This window comes from Salarias fasciatus, chromosome 3 (genome assembly GCF_902148845.1).
Source record: "Salarias fasciatus chromosome 3, fSalaFa1.1, whole genome shotgun sequence".
Classification (NCBI taxonomy): Eukaryota; Metazoa; Chordata; class Actinopteri; order Blenniiformes; family Blenniidae; genus Salarias; species Salarias fasciatus.
In genome coordinates, this window is record NC_043747.1 from 18826356 (window position 1) to 18844344 (window position 17989).

At 47.0% G+C, this 17989-nt stretch overlaps 1 protein-coding gene across 3 annotated transcripts in view; it reads right to left on the reverse strand.

Annotated features, from left to right (window-relative positions):
• Window positions 1–17989, reverse strand: part of LOC115386028 (GTPase IMAP family member 7-like) — a 632686-nt gene that overhangs the window by 558016 nt on the left and 56681 nt on the right. The gene's annotated exons all lie outside the window — the stretch shown is intronic.

Consider the following 17989-nt stretch of genomic DNA (forward strand, 5'->3'; position numbering starts at 1 on the left):
TCGACGTGTGGCGATACTCCACCACTCTTAAATTTGACTAACAACCCCCGGCCACCATCAAGACGCCACGTCTTTTTCATCAACAGATCTTTCTCCATGTTTTTTCCCTGCCGAGTAACGATTCCACTGCTATGATCACACTTATGTGAAACATTTTATATACAGTACAGTACAATGCACGCCCACTTTCCCCGTCTCACATCTGTTTCTCATATTACTACATCTGGTTCTCATCAGCCTTCAGCCCGCAACATACAATGGCAACCTTGTGTTTTAATACTCCACCACTCTTAAATTTGACTAACAACCCCCGGCCACCATCAAGACGCCACGTCTTTTTCATCAACAGATCTTTCTCCATGTTTTTTCCCTGCCGAGTAACGATTCCACTGCTATGATCACACTTATGTGAAACATTTTATATACAGTACAGTACAATGCACGCCCACTTTCCCCGTCTCACATCTGTTTCTCATATTACTACATCTGGTTCTCATCAGCCTTCAGCCCGCAACATACAATGGCAACCTTGTGTTTTACTAAATTTCCCGCTCTTTTTCTGCTGACACTGACACGTGATATTTACATTACTACATCTGGTTCTCATCATCATCCCTCAGCCCGCAACATACAATGGCAACCTTGTGACAGGCTAACTTTCCCGCTCTTTTTCTGCTGACACTGACACGTGATATTTACATTACTACATCTGGTTCTCATCATCATCCCTCAGCCTGACATATGAAACTTTCCCTCCAAAAAAAATACAAGAAGTATTTTACCTCCCTGAACTCCCACTCAAAGAGAACCCTGCTCTCTGGATGGAAGTTCAATACAGTCATGCAGACTACAGAGCAGCCAGTACACATCTACAATATAGCAAATGCAAATCTTGACTCACTCTTACGCCTATGGAAAGACAGAACCCCTTTTTTAAATTTCCCGCCTTTTACTCAGACATGACCTCATTCCGGAAGAATGGCGGGGGCGGGGGCGGGGGCGGGGGCGGGCGGGGGGTGCTGGGGGCGGGACTTTTATTTTTCAGGTATTTTTTTTTGATGATTAAATTTATATGACGTCATACCATTTTGACAGAAAGTATATCCTATATTCTCTGTGGTGTGCCTCAGGGCTCAGTTCTGGGACCCCTTCTGTTCCTGCTGTATGTCCTTCCCCTGGGCCAGATAATCAGCAGTTCAGTGATGTCGCCTACCACCTTTTGGCTGACAACTTGCCGCTATACTGCTCCTTCAAGCCCTCGCAAACCCACAAACTGAGCTTGCTAATGAACTGCTTGTCAAAAACCAAGCAGTGGTTAAATGACAACAGCATCCAATTAAACGCAGAAAAAACAGAGACCCTTATCATCGCCCCGGACAGTGCCATCCCCACTATTAAGCAGCAGCAGATCTGACCCCCTCAACTAAAACCGAACTGAGGAACCTAGGGGTGATCTTTGAAAGCTCTATGTCACTGGACCACCACTCGAGGCAGCTGGTAAGAAACTGTTCCTTCCAGCTTCGCAATATCGCTAAGCTCAGACACATGGTGTCAAAAAACGAGCTAGAAATGATCATCCATGCATTCATATCTTCACGTCTGGACTACTGTAACAGCCTGTTCACTTGCCTCAACAAGAAAGAGCTGGCTCGTCTTCAGTACGTCCAAAACTCAGCTGCAAGGCTACTGACCAGCACCAGCAGGAGGTCCCATATCACACCTGTTTTAAAATCCCTCCACTGGCTCCCTGTTCTGTCCCGTGTTCAGTTTAAAATCCTGGTGCTGACCTTCCGAGCCCTACATGGTCAGGCACCCATCTACATCAGAGACCTAATTAATCCATACAGCTCGGCCCGAAGCCTGAGGTCCGCTGAACAGAACCTGCTGAAAATCCCCCGGGCTCACTTTAAAACTAGGTGTGACCGCTCGTTCACGTCCACTGCGGCACGCCTCTGGAACAAGCTCCCCCTAGACCTGCGCTCCCTGGACTCAGTGGATGCCTTGAAAAAAAAAATCTAAAAATACATCTGTTCCAGAAGGCATTCCAGACCCACTGACACGGTGTGTCTTGGCGGTTACCATATACTGCCTATATGGTTTCCATCACCCTGCTTTTATGTCAGAGCAATGTTGACAATTCCTTATCTATATGTTACACGCTCTTTTGAATGTTGTTTTATCTTTATTTATTTATTTATTTTTGTGAAGCACTTGGTGACTCCTGGTCTGTAAAAAGCGCTATTATAAATAAATTTTACTTACTTACCTTTTCAGCCTGTTTCTGCTCCATGATTAAGAGGCGCGGGACCATTTTGGGATTTTTCGAAGAAGGGGACGTGACTTTAATAACATTAACACTGTGTGTGAGCTGCCTGTGTGTTTTTGGGAGGTGAAATTTTTCACTGTTATGCTTAAGGCTATGCTATAGAAATAGTTATACATATAATGGGCAAAAGTCTGAAATCATTCTTGGCTTTTTTTTTTATAACCACAGTCCAGTTTCTTTTAGGTCCCCCCTCGTAGTTCGCGCGAAAGAACACAGAGGGGCAGGGTATGCATGCTGTCAGTCCAGCCAGAGTGCTTCACAAAAAAAAAGAAAAGACAAAAAAAAAGCTTACATTGGGAGGCGGCTTTTATAAGCTTTCTTCAAAGATGCACCCGGTCATTGAAGGAGATGGGTTTTTAATGGAATACAGGTCATTATTATAGGATTTACAATAATCATATTTCTTTGGATGGAAGTTTGTAGTATGTGTCACGCCCATAGACAGTAAATAAATGGACGGACCTTTCGTGACGTCACCCATAGAGTTCTCAATCGCTGTTCTGAAGACTAGAAGCGAGTCCAGCAGGACGTCTCCACATTGTCACCTGCCTGCTCCTCTTGTTCTCCTGTCTGGTCTTTGTCTCGTTATCTCCTTAATGTGCTGCACCTGTCCTGCCCCCTTTATAAGCCCTGCTCTCCTGGTGTGTCTTGTCGGCTCCTTGTGGGTCTGTCTGCGTGCTTCCGTGTCCCTGCCTGCACCTCAGCTCAGCTTGCCTCGTGTTCCTGTATCCTGTGTCCTGAACTCCACCTGGCTGCCTGTGCCTGGGTCCTTCCACCTCGCACCGTGACAGAAGGAGCCGACCATCTCTGGACCCCTCAGGCAGTGAGCCTGAAGCTGCCAGCCACCAGCATGAGTCTTCAGCCCGTCGGTGGCGGTGCTCCACCCGCCCTGGATCGTCTGCCTCTGGCCGCCACTGGCACAGCTCGCCCCGGCGAAAGAAGCCCGCGCCCACGGGGGCATGTGCTGGCGAGGCTGCTCGCCCCAGCGAAAGAAGCCCGCCCTCCCTGGGGCGTGTGCCGGTGAGGTCTTGCAGGTCCGCCGCCATCACCGCACCCGACTGGACCCACAAACGGTCTCAATAAATAAATAATTTTAAAATGACAATTTTTTATGTGCAAATTAGCTTTCTTAAAAGTGCTGTGTGTATTACAAAGTGCTAAGTGAGTGAGAGAAAAAGTGACTCTGCAAAGTGCAGTTGCATGTGACCAGTCACAATGGGCTATTAATTTAATTGTTAAATTCTTATTACTTTACCTGGGTTTGTTGTGTGCACTAAATGGATGTTCAGCCGAGGATCTGATATTTGATCCAAGCATTTCAAACTCCTTTTAGCGTTGCTGGCAATAGGACGGAACAGAAATGCACTTTAATTATTGTACCCACTGATAAGCACTGCTTGTAGGATTCTTCGCATACCCCAACCTTATTGTTAAAATAACGCAAATAAAACTATTTCAAGCATAAACTTTTCTTAATAACTAGCCGTCGGAGCCTTTGTCTCCTCGCAGCTCTTAATGTCTCATCTTGGGCTTGATACCGCTGCAAGGCCTCCCAGACTTGTCTGTACTTTTCTCGCTATTTGTAACATTTTCTGACTCTTCTTTCCACCTTCTTGTAACAAAAAGCGACAAAACAACACAAACACAACAGCCTCCATGTCCTTCATTTTGCTCATTTACTTCCACTGAGCAGCAGACTTTTTAGTCTCCTGATTTTCCTGCCCACTGAGAATGGTATCCATGGAGAAAAATAAGGCCAGTGGAAACACAACAAAAAACAAAACAAAAAAAAAACACACACAACAGTCGGGTAGGTGGAAACTTGCCAATAGTTAGTTTCGGTTGGAGCAGACTTTGTGAATGTGATACCTTGCTTGGGTGGGGTGGGGGGTGGGGATTGATGTAATAAGGTTGTGTTTTCTTGGGTCTTTTGTTGAGAAGAGAAGAGAAGAAGAGTAGATCAAGCTGAAAGGACTATAAAGACTATGCAGGAAGGCAGGACCCTGTCAGAAGCTTGATCTGAGACCAAGAGAGACTGACAACAGACTGGTTTTAGGATGGAGTGAAAGAGCTCCATCTCAGACTCAGCTGAGGAAAGGCCAACAGACTTGGCTGAACAGGACGATAGTGGAGCTAGAGAGGAGACAGACTTAAGATTTTGGTGAAACCATTTTATCTGTTGCTGTAGTTTCATGGCTGAATAAATGTAATGTTGAACATCTGTTGTTGTTTATCTCTCTCAATAGATAGATAAAAGGGTGCATTGTGGGAAGATGGCGGCGCCCTACAGACCGCCGGCAGCAGCTACAAACAATAACAGAAACTAACATTTTGTTGAAAACACAGTGAGTAAAATGAGTGAGGCACAAGGCAAGAAAACTTGCGCAAACCCGATGATGGAAAAAGAAATCGAAGAGCTCCGTAAGTCGGTAGGTGCCCTGACAACTGATATGGCCAAGGTGCTAAAACAACTGAAGATGCTAACGGATCTCGTTAGTGAAGTAAAACAACTCAAAGAAATTATTCAAGAAAAGGACAAAACTATCGTACAGCTCGAAAGAAGGCTACATGACCTGGAGCAATACTCAAGGATGGACGATGTTATTTCGGGACTAAAAGTCCAACCTCGCTCGTACGCAAAAGCTGTGGAGAGAGGAGGGGAAGTAGCAGCAGACGCTCCAGCCGAAGACCTGAGGACGCTGCAGATGCAAGTTTTGGATTTTTTTAAAAGTAAAAACATCGACCTCGATGCAACCAGCATCTCAGCTTGTCACACGCTACCGCGGAGGGACATGAAGACCAACCCTGCCATCATTTTGCGTTTTGTGAGCCGAATAGACAAGACGGCTTTATTGATGCAGGGGAAGAAGCTGAAAGGAACCCAGGTATATGTTAATGAGCATCTAACGAAGAAGAACGCCGAAATTGCACGGGAGGCCCGTATTTTGAAGAAGAACGGCAAGATCAAATCAACATGGACCAGGAACTGTAAAGTGCTAATACGGCTAAATGGATCTGAACTTAAAGACCTTGAAGCTTACAGATAATGTTACCGTTACTGTACCCTCTAAGAGTGATGTGGCCTGGATGGCTACAGATAAGCTGCAATGGAAAATAGCGGAAAGGTTTATGTACTCCCTTTTTTGATATTTCTTTCAATTTTAATTTTTGGTGCTCTTTTTTGCATGGATATCCCTTTTTTGTGTGGATGTGGACTTCTCCTTATTTCTATTTGCTACTATTTGCATGGATCAGTGTCGTGGGACATATCTGGGAAGTCGTTTTGTTTTATTTTATTATTTTTTTCCTTCCAATTTCTATTGGCAAGACTTTTTGTCTTTCTCCTTTCTAATGAATGAAAAACTTTTGATGAAGGACTTTTTTCAAAGACAATGACATCTATGGAGGGTGAAAATGCAGTCTTTTTCAGTTGTCAAAAAACACCTGTGGAAGAACAGTGGCCTTCTATGTGTTTTGATGAAGATATTGACCCGGAGAGTAATTTCTTTAAGTGTGGTTATACAAATAACTGCCGTTATTATACAGAGGAGCAGTTTAATACCATTAAATTAGATAATAGTATATCAATTATTCATTTCAATGCCAGAAGTCTATATGCTAACTTCCAAAGTATTAAGGATTATGTAAGTCAGTTTACCACACCATTCAATGTGATCGCAATCTCCCCCTTAAACATTGGACGTCGTATGGACGTCCAGATCATGTCCATATTGCGTCGGTCCGTCCAAGACCAATTATCGACCTATTTTGGACGTCCAAAATAGGTGCGGTATTTGGATGTCTTATTATTACCCAATTTCGACGTCTAGATGACGTTGAAGATCTGGACGTCGATATTAGGACCCAATATCGACGTCTACGTGATTGAACATTCGAAAGTCGGGGAAACTTTATGTTCCTTGATTAAAAGTGTTTACCATCTGAAAGAGATGAGATGACGTATTATGTATGAAACGGGTTTTGATGTATTTTATTTTTGTTTTATTTTGAAGGGCGACAGACAGGAAGTTCTGTGTCTGTGTTCACTTATTGGCTGCCATAATGTATATTAGCTTGACTGAGTGAACCCGGAAGTGGAGGTGTGTCAGATGTGTACGCTTTACTGCGAAAGCCACGGAGCTGGAGACGCTGCTGTCGAGCTAATTAAGTGTTTTTCCCTTAATCGCTAGTCCAGCGGTTGTCGGGGAACCCTGATTCCTGTTTTGTGGACCGACGGTAGTCTTGGGCCACCTTGGACTGGCCAGTCACAGTCCCTTCTGAGGGCAAACAGCACCATAGCATGCTGGGACAGCGGATGGAGGAAGAGTTAGCTGCAGATTCGTCACTGGTCCGGTATTTTGAGTACTGTGAAGTTTTTGCAATAAAATCTGTTTAAAAAGAATTGGATTGTGATCGTAGTTTCCTGTACCTGTGAATTTTGCTGTACCTTGGCTTGTCAGGAGGTTGGTGCCGTCTTTACGCATTTCGAGTTAGCATCTGCTGGTGATTGATTCAAATGAAGTAACAGGAAAATAACCTTGGACTCAAAACAACGTTGATAGTAAATGGTTGAAGTTGTGTCGTAAACTCACTGTGGATTCAACATTGAAATATCAACATTCTTCAGATGTATATACTCGTCAGTATTTTTAAAATCATGACTTATAAAAATTTTCCTGAAATATGTCAGTTGAAAAACGTTATTTCAACATCCAGACAACGTTGATAATTTACCATTGGAAAAGTGTTAATGTGAATGTTAACCCCGCCTTGTATTTATTTTTCTTTGAGTCTGTTTGTTTTCATTGTCTCGTAAAGATAGAATTATGTCTAACAAAAGAGCGGCCCAAGCGGTTAAATTTAGTACGTAATTTCATCAAATTGTGAACTTTGGAGAAACACATAAACATTTTTAAAACCACCACTTTATTTTAGGATAAGTAGTATTCCGCAAAATAGTGGTCACCCTCCCATTTACAGATGATTTACTCAATAAACTAACAGCTCAACAGGTAAGGCTAATGATCGCCAAACAGTAAGTCGTGAGTTCGAATCTCAAGTGTCACCCGTCTGTAATAAATTGCTGAAATAAATGTAAGAAAATGCCGCAAACCCAGAGATTAGGTTTTGGTCAACTTAAATTATATTTTCCCCTCTTTTTTTGGCCCTTGTCTGAAGGTCCTGGTGACGTCGATACCCGACGTCGAAATTACGTAAAAAAAAAAGACGTCATCTGGTGTTACATTCTGCACCTTGTGGGGACGTTGCTGGGACATCCAACAATGACCTTAAAAAGACGTTGACTCAACGTCTTTTTGCTCAGTGGGTCAGATACTTGGCTTAACTTGGAAAAAGGAGTGGACTTTCATTTAGAAGGATATGATTTGAATTTCATGAACAGAACAAACAAGATGGGAGGGGGGACAGCTCTGTATGTAGATAAAAGGTTAAAGTACCACATTGTGGAATGTATGACTAATGCTATTGAAGATGTGTGTGAATGTATAACCATAGAGACTGTTATGGAAAAAAAAGAAAAATATTACTGTCAGCTGTGTTTACAGAGCTCCTAGCTCCAGCATTGAAGTATTTCAGAATTGGATGGAAGACACATTTACAATGATGGAGCAAAAGGTCATGTTCATTTGTGGGGATTTCAATATTGACCTACTTAATCCTAACAAGCTTTCATCAGCGGATGAGTTTGTTGCTGCTATCTATGGCATGGCTTTATATCCTATTATCACCAAGCCTAGTAGAATAACGTGTCACTCTGCTACATTAATTGATAATATATGAGGGTGGACCCAAAAGTTCCCGGACTGTGGTTATAACTTTATATTTTTTAATCTTCGCAATTATTTGAAACTGTCACCTTCAAAATACTCTCCTTTGGCTTGAATACAACCCTGCACCCGAGATTTTCACTGTTCAGAAGAGTCGCCATGACCGTGCGTAACTGTGCCGGAAAGATAGAACTTCGATTTTCTCTCCCCTGCCTGTATGCCTGTCTTACCTTTCCGCTGCCGCTCCAGTTTCATCTTTGACAACGAAAAGCAGTCGCCTGGGGCCAGATCAGGTGAATATGGCGGTGGGGAGGCTGGCTGGTCACGGTTTTAGTCCAAAAATATGCTTTACGCACAACATTTGGTGCTATTTCTGTGCGTAACGGGGCGTCCTGTGGTCTGCTGTCTGCTATGATGCGGCCATTTCCGGGTGCCTTCGTCTCACTGCTTCTAATAACCGCCTGAGGATGATCTCTCTGGATCTCTACAATACTCCCATCAGTTCTGCAATGTCATCAAAATTCCTGCGTGGATCTACCAGGACGTCTTCTTCAGTTTTTGTGACGTTTTCCTCTGTTCTGGAAGTGGATTGTTGTCCTCTGCGTGCCTGGTCTTCGTGATGTAATCTGATTACTCTTAAAGGGCCCAAACCACTCAGACACCCTAAGAATCCTTCTTAAAGAATGTCTGCAACATGGTGAGTGTTTCTGCCGCTGTTTTCCCAATAAAAAACAAAATGTTTTGACAGAGCGCATATCCGTAGATATCCGCCATCTTGAAAAATCGAAGAGCGGGGTGTCACTCTGTCAACATAAACAGTGACTGTCAGCTGACCGCATCACGGGGTAAGACCAAACCTGGCACAGTTATGCATGAGGCTATCCTGTAGCGACATCTAGCGGCCAAAGTCGGAAATTCATTGTATTTTTTTATTAATAGAATCAGTCCGGAAACTTTTGGGTCCCCCCTCGTATTTACTAATAACATGAAAAATAATATAGTGAATGGATTATTATTGAATGATATCAGTGACCATTTGCCAGTTTTTGTAATTTATAATTGTGATTACAGCATGAAGAAGGTTGGGAATAGTATGGGCTATGTGAGAGTAAGAACGGACGAAGCTCTTGATGCATTTAAAACCGAGTTGATATCCCATGACTGGAGGAATGTGTATGAAGAGAAGGATGTTGACTCAGCATATGATGCTTTTTTAAATTCATTTCTACTGCTGTAAGACAAAAACTGTCCTTTGCGACAATGGAGGAAGAAACCAAACTGTTCTGATAAGCCCTGGTTCACAAGGGGATTGTTAAATGCCTGTAAAAAAAAGAATAACTTATATAGAGATTTTATGAAACATAGAACTAGTGATAAAGAAACCAAATATAAAACATATAAAAATAAGTTAACTGATATTATTAGGAAACGTAAGAAAGATTATTATAATGTTATACTAGAAAAGAACAAAAATAACATTAAAGGTACTTGGGATATATTAAACAAAATTATCAGAAATAGAACAACCAACTCAGGCTACCCAGATCTTTTTATTGATAATGAAAAAGCTATCACCAGCATGAATGATGTGGCTGAGGGGTTTAACAATTTCTTTGTGAACATGGGACCTGAACTAGCAAGACAAATAAAACCTTCACAAGGGGGAGATGTTTTTCAGAACTTAGGTGAAAGAATTCCAGATACAATCTTTTTGAGGGATACAGATAGAAATGAAATAATTAATATTGTCAACAAGTTCAAGAATAAGACATCAAAAGATTGGAATGGCATTGATATGATGGTGATTTAGAAAGTAATTATTGCTATTGCGGATCCATTAACGTACATTTGTAACCTGTCTTTCAAATCAGGCACATTCCCTTGTAAAATGAAAACTGCTAAGGTGATCCCATTGTACAAAGCTGGTGATAAACATCTTTTCACTAATTATAGGCCAGTTTCCTTACTCTCTCAATTCTCAAAAATTCTGGAAAAGATATTTGTTATACGTTTGGACAGTTTCATTGAGAAGCATCAACTATTAATGGATTGCCAGTATGGTTTCAGAACAAACCGATCAACTTCAATGGCTTTAATGGAATTAGTTGAAGAATTAACAAGTTCAATTGACAATAAGACATATGCAGTAGGGATTTTTATTGATCTGAAGAAAGCGTTTGATACAATTGATCATGGTATTTTATTGCATAAGTTGGAAAGGATGGGGATTAGAGGGGTAGGGTATAATTGGTTGAGTAGCTATATTGGAAACCGGCAACAGTTTGTTCAAATGGGTGAGTACAGATCAACTAGCTTGGATATTACATGTGGTGTGCCGCAAGCAGTGTTGGGCAAGTTACTTTAAAAAAGTAATTAGTTAGAATTACAAATTACTTCTCCCAAAAAGTAATTGAGTTAGTAACTCAGTTACCTCACTGAAAAAGTAATTAGTTACTCAGCAAAGTAACTGACATTATTTTTCATGTTCTACACATTACCACATTCTATAACATCTATAACATCAAAGATATTTATATCAACTGAAGAATAAAAACACTTTACACAGTATTTTAAAACATTTGGTATTTATTTGAACTAAATTGCAGCCTGTTAAGAAAACACAAATGTAAACTTCTGGCCATTAAGTACTGAAATCTCTGTAACTGTACATGAAGCCTACTGTGTGCCAGTGGACCTGCAGTCACTGTGTTCAGCTCGGCTCTGGTCGCCTGCTGGTTGCTTGTTTGAACTGAGCTGCTCCTCTCCCTCCTGCTGCATTTGGGCTCAGGTCGGGTTAGCAGCAGCAGCAGCAGCAGCAGCAGCAACAAGTGTCATGCTAACATGTGACAGACGTGGATAAAGTCTTCCAGTGAGACTTCCAGTTTCAGAACGCTACCTTTCTATGTCCTGGGCTCGAGCTTCACGCCATTGTCTCTGTTTTGTTCTGTTTACCGGTCAGAGCGTGCAGCGAGTGAGACACGTGAGCAGGGCATGCCCGCCCACCAGCCAATCATCCTCGCGTCTTCTTCACCCCCCCCCCCCCCCCCATTCCCCTCTCCCCCTCTCCCCCCTCCTCCCTGCTCTCTCCTGCAGCTGATGTGTGCGGCAGCAGCGGACACTCGCGCTTCATTCAGTCTAATTGTAGTAACGCGCCACTTCATTTTCTTAGTAACGGTAACGGCGTTGCAACGATGGGAAAAGTAACTAATTAGATTATTCGTTACTGAAAAAAATAACGCCGTTACTAACGCCGTTTATTCTAACGCCGTTATTCCCAACACTGGCCGCAAGGTTCAATTCTGGGACCCAAATTATTTACTTTATATATCAATGATATATGTAAAGTCTCTAGTATTGTGAAACTGGTTGTTTTTGCAGGCGACACGAATATCTTTTGTTCTGGGGAAAATTTACAGCAGCTGTCATGGCCAGCCCCCCGGCCTCCTCATAGGGAGGCCGTTTGTTTGTTTTTCAGGTGGGCGGCACTGGAGCGGGTTTTCGGAGGCGTGGTTCCAGCTCATCAGCCAGATGAGGGTCAGCTGCTCTCGTCCCTATTTAAGTGGCGTCCTTGGCTGGAATCGGCGCTGGATCTTAACCTCTGCTACAGTGTGTTAGACGTGCCTGCTTCGACCTGCTCTCGTGATCTGTGAATTCACCTTTTTTCCCTCTGCTCGCAGTCTGGGGATCCGCTCCGCCTGCCGCTCCTGCCGCCTGCCTGCTCCTAGTTCCTCCGGACTCGGATCCAACCTTGGACTGAGAATCGCCGAGAGTCATCCCGGACCCAGCTTGGTCCGGCTCTGCTTCTGGGCTCACCTTTTGTTAAAATAAATCCATTTTTTGCCCGCCATTCTGTTCTCCCGTGTCGTCTGCGCCTGAGCCTCCGACCCCACCCGTAACAGTAAGATCCAGCCAAGATGAGCTCAGCAGACGGCAACCCCGGGAGAGACCAGGTACCTTCGGCTCCGCAGTCTGTGGCGAAGAAGCTGGCCGAACACGACAAAGTCCTGGGAACAATGTTTGGCCAGGTCTCGCGTTTGTCCGAGCAGGTTGCTGGGATCGCCGAACACCTGGCTGCCTCTTCAGCGGTCTCCGCGGTGGCTCCTCCCACCGCCCCGGTCCCGGCTCCGGCTCCGCAGATGATGGCTCCATTCCGGGAGCCGAATGCGCCCACACCGGAGCGGTACGCTGGAGACCTTGGTTCCTGCCAGGCCTTCCTCACGCAGGTTTCTCTCGTGTTTGAGCTGCAGCCGCTATCTTATCCCTCCGACCGGTCCCGCATCGCTTACCTAATCGGGCTCCTCTCCGGCCCGGCAAGGGCGTGGGGAACGGCATTGTGGGAGAATCAGTCGCCGGCTTGTCGGACTTATCAAGCCTTCACGGAGGAGATGAAGAGGAATTTTGACCACCCGGTGAAGGGCAGAGACGCGGGGGACAGGCTCATGATTATCCGCCAAGGAAGCCGCAGTGTGGCCGAGTTCGCCATCGAGTTCCGGACTCTAGCCGCGGGGAGTGGATGGAACAGCAGCGCTCTCCAGTGCGCGTTCTTACGGGGCCTGCAGGAGGACTTGCAGGACGAACTGGCCACCCGAGAGCGACCTCCCGATTTGGACAGCTTGATTTTTTTGTGCACCAGCATGGACAACCGCATCAGAGAACGCCGTCGGGTGCGAGCGAGCCGCGTCCCGGCTTCCGTAGTTTCTGCGCCGAATCAGCCAGCGGGAACGGGGGCGTCGGTCTCGGCTTCGGAGCCAGAGCCCATGCAGATCGGTCGGGTCCAGCTCTCCTCGCAGGAGAGGAGGAGGCAGCGCCGGGCCGCGAACGCCTGTCTCTACTGCGGCGGCACTGGACATTTTGTCGCCGAGTGCCCCAAGCGGCCGCTAAAAGATCAGGCTCCCCTGTAGATGCGGGGCTGCGGGTGAGCCGAACTTCCATCAAGACCCCTCAACGATTTCAGGTAACCGGCACTCTCTGTTATCTCACCCAGTCTGTTCCTGTTGCTGCTCTGGTGGATTCAGGTGCAGAGGAAAGTTTCATGGACATCCAGCTAGCTCGCCAGCTGGACATTCCCTGTGTTCCGCTGGAGTCTGAGCTAGCTGTGAGGTCGCTAAATGGGCTCCATCTGGCTCAGGTCAGCCACAAGACCTGTCCGGTGGATTTGGTGCTCTCTGGAAATCATCATGAGACTCTGACCTTCCATCTCATTGACCACTCGCAGCCCCCGCTGGTGCTGGGTTTCCCGTGGCTGCGTAAACACAACCCCCGTATTGACTGGATTAAGGAGGAGATTGATTCCTGGAGCCCATTTTGTTTAAGTAACTGTTTACGTTCTGCACTCACTCCACATGTCTCTCTGCAGTCCTCCCCGCCAGAACCGGTAGATCTGTCAGCAGTCCCTGAGGCGTACCACGACCTGGTCCAAGTGTTCAGTAAGAGCAAGGCCCTCTCTCTGCCGCCACACCGACCTTACGACTGTCCCATCGATCTGCTTCCAGGAGCCACATTGCCCCGCAGCCGGTTGTACAATTTGACCCGGCCTGAGCGCGCCGCCATGGAGACCTACATTCAGGAGTCCCTGGCGGCTGGAACCATTCGTCCCTCTTCTTCTCCGGTGGCAGCGGGGTTTTTCTTCGTCGGCAAGAAGGACGGCTCTCTGAGACCCTGCATTGATTTCAGAGGTCTAAATGACATCACCGTAAAGAACCGCTACCCGCTGCCCTTGCTTAGCTCGGCCTTCCTTCCCCTGCACGGCGCCACGGTGTTCACGAAACTGGATCTCCGCAACGCCTATCACCTGGTCCGCATTCGTGAGGGGGATGAGTGGAAGACCGCGTTCAACACTCCGCTGGGCCATTTTGAGTACTTGGTTATGCCATTTGGACTCACTAACGCTCCTGCGGTTTTTCAGAACCTCATGAATGATGTGCTCCGAGACTTCATTGACCGCTTCGTTTTTGTGTACCTTGACGATGTCCTGATCTACTCCCGCAGTACTGAGGAACACGTCCAGCATGTCCGTCTGGTCCTGGAGAGACTCCTGAAGAACCACCTGTATGTGAAGGCCGAGAAGTGTGAGTTCCATCAGTCCACTGTGTCCTTCTTGGGTTTCATCATCTCACAGGGAGAGACTCGCATGGATCCAGCTAAGCTGGTGGCGGTACAGGAGTGGCCTGAGCCAGAGAATCGGAAGCAGCTTCAACGGTTCCTGGGTTTTGCCAACTTCTACCGCCGGTTCATCAGGAACTACAGTAAGGTGGCCGCACCCCTCACTGCTCTCACGTCCACCACTCGTCCGTTTGTTTGGTCCCCAGAGGCCGCGAAGGCCTTCCAGGAACTCAAGGTTCGCTTCACTACAGCTCCCATACTAATTCAGCCTGATCCCAGTCTCCAGTTTGTGGTGGAGGTAGACGCCTCGGAGACCGGTGTGGGAGCCATTCTGTCCCAACGCCCTACCTCGGACAACAAGCTGCACCCCTGTGCCTTTTTTTCTCGCCGCCTCTCACCAGCAGAACGCAATTATGACATCGGCAACCGAGAGCTTCTGGCGGTCAAGCTGGCGTTGGAGGAGTGGAGGCACTGGCTGGAGGGAGCTGAGCAGCCATTCATAGTGTGGACTGATCACAAGAACCTCGAGTATGTGCGCTCTGCTAAACGTCTGAACTCCCGTCAGGCCCGTTGGACTCTGTTTTTTGGGCGTTTCAACTTCACCTTGACCTACCGCCCGGGGTCGCGTAACATCAAGCCAGATGCTCTGTCACGCCAGTTTGCCACCGAGGACTCCCCATCTGAACCTGGTTCCATCCTTCCCCAGTCCTGCACTGTCGGATCTCTCACATGGGAGGTGGAATCCCTAGTGCAACAGGCTCAACAGCACGAGCCAGGTCCAGGTAACGGCCCCGCTAACTGCCTGTTTGTGCCCAGCTCTGTCCGCTCTCAGGTCCTGCAGTGGGGACACTCTTCCCAGCTTTTCTGCCACCCTGGAGTCACCCGCACATTGGGAGTTCTACGACAGAGGTTTTGGTGGCCATCGATGGACAAGGACACGCGGGAGTTTGTGGCGGCCTGCGTTGTCTGCGCCCGGAATAAGACATCCACTCGGCCCTGTTCTGGCCTCCTTCAACCCTTGCCAGTGCCCAGTCGGCTGTGGTCCCATATTGCACTGGACTTCGTCACTGGCCTGCCTCCCTCCAACGGTAAAACCACAATCCTCTCTTTTGTGGACAGGTTTTCCAAGGCTGCCCACTTTGTCGCCCTCTGTAAGTTGCCATCGGCCAAGGAGACAGCAGACCTGCTCGTCACTGAAGTGTTCCGCGTTCATGGCATCCCTGTGGATATCGTGTCCGACCGGGGACCACAGTTCACATCGGAGGTTTGGAGGGCATTTTGTTCGGCGTTGGGAGCCAAGGTGAGCCTGTCTTCTGGTTTCCATCCCCAGTCTAATGGTCAGACGGAGCGCCTAAATCAGGAGATGGAGGCCCTGCTCCGGTGTGTTTCTGCGGAGGATCCTGCGGCCTGGAGCACTCACCTGCCGTAGGTGGAATACGCGCATAACTCGCTGGTTAGCTCCTCCTCAGGCTTGTCCCCGTTTCAGTGCTCCCTGGGGTACCAGCCCCCTCTGTTCCCATCCCAGGAACAGGAGGTGGCGGTTCCTTCCGTTCAAGCTGCGATGAGGAGATGTGAACGGGTCTGGAAGAGGGCGCGGACCGCCCTGCTCAGGTCTTCCCACAGAATGGAGCAGCAGGCCAACCGCAAGCGGACTGCCGCTCCCACCTATTCCCCTGGACAGAAGGTCTGGTTGAGGGCCAAGGACCTGCCCCTTCGGGTTGAATCTCGGAAGCTGGCCCCTCGCTTTGTGGGACCGTTCGAAGTGGAGAGGATCATCAATCCCTGCGCAGTGCGTCTCAAGCTTCCCTCGTCCATGCGCATCCACCCCACTTTCCACGTCTCTCAGATCAAGCCTGTGGCCGAGAGTGACCTGGTCCCCCCTGTCCGTGCCCCGCCTCCGCCCAGGATGTTGGATGGCGGCCTGGTTTATACGGTGCGGCGGCTTCTGGATGTGCGCCGCCGGGGTCGAGGGGTTCAGTACCTGGTGGACTGGGAGGGTTACGGACCTGAGGAGCGTTCCTGGGTCCCCCGGGGCCGCATTATGGACCCCAGTCTCGTCCGGGAGTTTCATCGCCGCCATCCTGGGCGATTGGTGCGTGTGCCTGGAGGCACACGTAGGAGGGGGGGTACTGTCATGGCCAGCCCCCCGGCCTCCTCATAGGGAGGCCGTTTGTTTGTTTTTCAGGTGGGCGGCACTGGAGCGGGTTTTCGGAGGCGTGGTTCCAGCTCATCAGCCAGATGAGGGTCAGCTGCTCTCGTCCCTATTTAAGTGGCGTCCTTGGCTGGAATCGGCGCTGGATCTTAACCTCTGCTACAGTGTGTTAGACGTGCCTGCTTCGACCTGCTCTCGTGATCTGTGAATTCACCTTTTTTCCCTCTGCTCGCAGTCTGGGGATCCGCTCCGCCTGCCGCTCCTGCCGCCTGCCTGCTCCTAGTTCCTCCGGACTCGGATCCAACCTTGGACTGAGAATCGCCGAGAGTCATCCCGGACCCAGCTTGGTCCGGCTCTGCTTCTGGGCTCACCTTTTGTTAAAATAAATCCATTTTTTGCCCGCCATTCTGTTCTCCCGTGTCGTCTGCGCCTGAGCCTCCGACCCCACCCGTAACAGCAGCTGTTGGATGTTGTCTCAGCAGAAATGTGTAAGCTGAAACTGTGGTTTGACACTAACAAATTATCACTGAATCTCAGAAAAACTAAATTTATAGTATATGGTAAAAGTAAGATAGACTTGAATGCGCAAGTTGAGGTAACGATTGACGGTGTTGGATTGGAAAGGGTTTTTGAAAATCCTTTCCTGGGAGTGATTGTTGACCACAGTTTCAGCTGGAAACCCCATATAAAGTATGTTCGATCGAAGTTAGCAAGAAGTATTGGAGTCTTAAGTAAAGCAAGATTAATCCTGAACCAGAAATCACTATTCATGTTATACTGCACTCTTATACTACCGTATTTAACTTATTGTGTGGAGGTGTGGGGGAACACTTATAAAAGCAACTTACAGACTCTGTGCTTAATGCAAAAAAGAGCAATAAGAATAGTTAGTAATGTAGGTTATCGTGATCACATGAATGAACTGTTTTTAAATCTCCAGGCATTGAAGCTGACTGACATAGTAGAATTCAAAACCGCACAAATAATGTACAAAGCAAGCAATAACTTACTTCCTGGTAATATACAAAAAATGTTTAGAGAGAGAGAAGGAGGGTATGACTTGAGGGGCAAATTTAAATTCAAACAACCCACTGTCTATACCACTCTGAAAAGCATGTGTATTTCAGTTTGTGGGGTGAAACTGTGGAACAGTTTGCCTGAGTTGATTAAGGAAAGTAAAAATGTCCGACTCTTTAAAACACAGTTATTAAAGCACATTCTGTGTCTGAAATATAGATTGGACTGATGTTATGGTGGGGAGTGAAGGAAAGGACAGGAGAAGGGAAGAAAACGGAAACAAAGAAGGAAGGAAGAAAAGGGAAGACGTAAGGAGAAGGACAGGGGAAGGGGAACAGGAAGAAGGAAGGGGAGAGAGACGGGAAAGAGAGGAAAGGAAAAAGTGAAGGAAGGAAAGGGAAGAAAAGACAGGAGAAAGAAGGGGAAAAAGATGAAAAAGGGGAAGTTGAGAAGAAGGAAGGAAGAAAAAGTAAGAAAGGGGGAAAATAGGGTAAAAAGAGAAAAAAGGAGGAAAGGTAGGAAACGGAAAGGTGAAGAGAGAAGAGGAGGTATTAAAAAATAAATAGAAGGGAAAGAGGAAGGAAGAGAAGAAGAAAAAAGTGCATG